The sequence below is a fragment of the Megalopta genalis genome, unplaced genomic scaffold, assembly GCF_051020955.1.
Source record: "Megalopta genalis isolate 19385.01 unplaced genomic scaffold, iyMegGena1_principal scaffold0129, whole genome shotgun sequence".
Lineage (NCBI taxonomy): Eukaryota > Metazoa > Arthropoda > Insecta > Hymenoptera > Halictidae > Megalopta > Megalopta genalis.
In genome coordinates this window covers 105,001-107,500 of record NW_027476198.1, presented here as the reverse complement: position 1 = coordinate 107,500, position 2,500 = coordinate 105,001, and the positions used below count along the sequence as shown (strand labels likewise).

At 56.2% G+C, this 2,500-nt stretch overlaps 1 pseudogene; it reads right to left on the bottom strand.

The window, feature by feature from the left end:
* LOC143262410 (large subunit ribosomal RNA) overlaps positions 1-2,500 on the bottom strand; it is an 8,206-nt pseudogene that overhangs the window by 4,026 nt on the left and 1,680 nt on the right.

Below are 2,500 nucleotides of genomic sequence, written 5' to 3'. Positions count from 1 at the left end.
CCGGTTTTAGGAATGAGCACCGTCCTGGCGTCCCTTAGGTGAATAGGGAGTCTGCGGCACCACATAATGAGGTTATAGATCCTTTGCAAAACCTCAAGGGGGGTTTTGCAAAGGAGTCTCGCAGACAGACCGTCAGGACCAGGTGCTGTCTTCCTACCCGGAAGAGCAATCCGTACTTCATCCGGATTAACAGGAGACCACAGAGAGGAGATGGTGTCCTCTCGGTTTTCACACGGAGGACAGCTGTCGCGCGCACCTGTCATAAGGGCTTCCCAATAGGGAACCATAACATCTTGAGGGATGCCATGGTCACCCACGGGGCCATCCCTTATGACATCCAAACAGCGCCGGGGGTCCTTACGCCACAGTTCTTGCACTATGCCGTAATTCCTCCGGCGCTGTCTGCGTCGCGAGAGCGGTTCCTCCGGTTGCGCACGGCGGCCTCGACGCACGACTCTCGCTGCATGAGGTACCGGAAAGATATCCGCCAGGTAAGCGGTGAGCCTTTCCAGAATATTCCCGCGATCCTCTCTTCCAACCAGGGCACAGATTTCATCCAGGGTATTAGCCTGGAATCCATCGCACCCTAGTGGTTCAAGGCCGCGGAAATACTCCAGGAAGACCCGATCGCTATCCTGGACCTCCACCGCGAGATCGGGCGCCTCAGCCACCGGCTGCAGTGACTCCTGTTGAATGCGGCCAACGTGCTCCATCACAAGCGCTCGGTAGTCCTTGTGCTTCCGAGCGCCCTTGATGGCATCTAGCGACCTGCCAGGCAGGAACCCAATGAGCGCTTGATTGATGAAGCGCACACCCTTCATGGACAGTTCTGCCTCGCGCCGCGCCAGCAAAGACACCTCCTCAGCACTCCAACGTGCCTTTGCTGGCGCCGCGCGGTTCACATCATCTGACCAATCAGGGTGAGCGGACCTCATGTGAACGCCCCTACCGATCTTGGTAGCGAAGGATCTATCACAGCCTGGGAATTGACAAGGGAAATCGACCGGCCGGGAAGGGGGATCCCCAGAGCTCGGTCCCGGAAGGGGGGAAATTGCTGGCCTAGGGGCGGCAGAGGCCGCCCCTCTACGTGTACCCATCCGAGGCATTGGTTTGTCGCGAGGGCCAACAAAATTACAGCACGAGGGGGCTGGCAACCCCCAAGCGCCAATGTCGCCTGAACCCCGTTAGCGTTACCCGGCGAGAACCTATGGGAGGTGGGGAAGACTTGGACGGGAGAGGCTAATGGACCTAACGAGAGGTCTATATTGCGCATCACCGTCCCTGTAGCTACAACAAGAGAGTCATAGTTACTCCCGCCGTTTACCCGCGCTTTTTTGAATTTCTTCACGTTGACATTCAGAGCACTGGGCAGAAATCACATTGCGTCAACACCCGTGGGGGCCATCGCAATGCTTTGTTTTAATTAGACAGTCGGATTCCCCTAGTCCGTGCCAGTTCTGAGCTGAGCGTTGAATGGCGGCCGAAGAGGACGACCGCACCGATGGGAAACGCCACGGAAGCCTCGCAGCAAGGAAGATCCGCGGGAGGCCAAGGCACGGGACCGAGCTCGGATCCCAGCCACGAGAGCCGTTCACCTCGCCCAGGCCCGGCACGTCAGCCAGACCCGCTTCCCGACCAAGCCCGACACGCCCCGCTCCTCAGAGCCAATCCTTATCCCGAAGTTACGGATCCAATTTGCCGACTTCCCTTACCTACATTAATCTATCGACTAGAGGCTCTTTACCTTGGAGACCTGCTGCGGATATGGGTACGAACCGGCGCGACACCTCCACGTGGCCCTCTCCTGGATTTTCAAGGTCCGAGGGGATGATCCGGACACCGCCGCAACTGCGGTGCTCTTCGCGTTCCAAACCCTATCTCCCTGCTAGAGGTTTCCAGGGAACTCGAACGCTTATACAGAAAAGAAAACTCTCCCCGGATCTCCCGACGGCGTCTCCAGGTCATTTTGGGTTACCCCGACGAACACTCTTACGAGGGCCCGAATGGTATGCGGTTCCGCTGCCGGGTTCCGGAATAGAAACCGGATTCCCTTTCGCCCAATGGGTGTTTTTTGTGCATGTATATAATAACAAAATATGCTGCGATTTATATAATAATAAAAAAAATAATAAAATAGCTGCGTTTTTTTTACAAGTGTTTAACGTCTTAGGACACCTCATCTACATAGGATTTCTCTTAGGGCTTAGGATCGACTGACTCGTGTGCAACGGCTGTTCACACGAAACCCTTCTCCACGTCAGTCCTCCAGGGCCTCGCTGGAGTATTTGCTACTACCACCAAGATCTGCGCCGACGGCGGCTCCAGGCAGGCTCACGCCCAGACCCTTCTGCGCACACCGTCGCGACCCTCCTACTCGTCAGAGCTTCATAGAGGACAATAAATTGCCCCGCTTCACACATACCACTGACGGTGGAGTATAGGCGCGACGCTTCAGCGCCATCCATTTTCAGGGCTAGTTGCTTCGGCAGGTGAGTTGTTA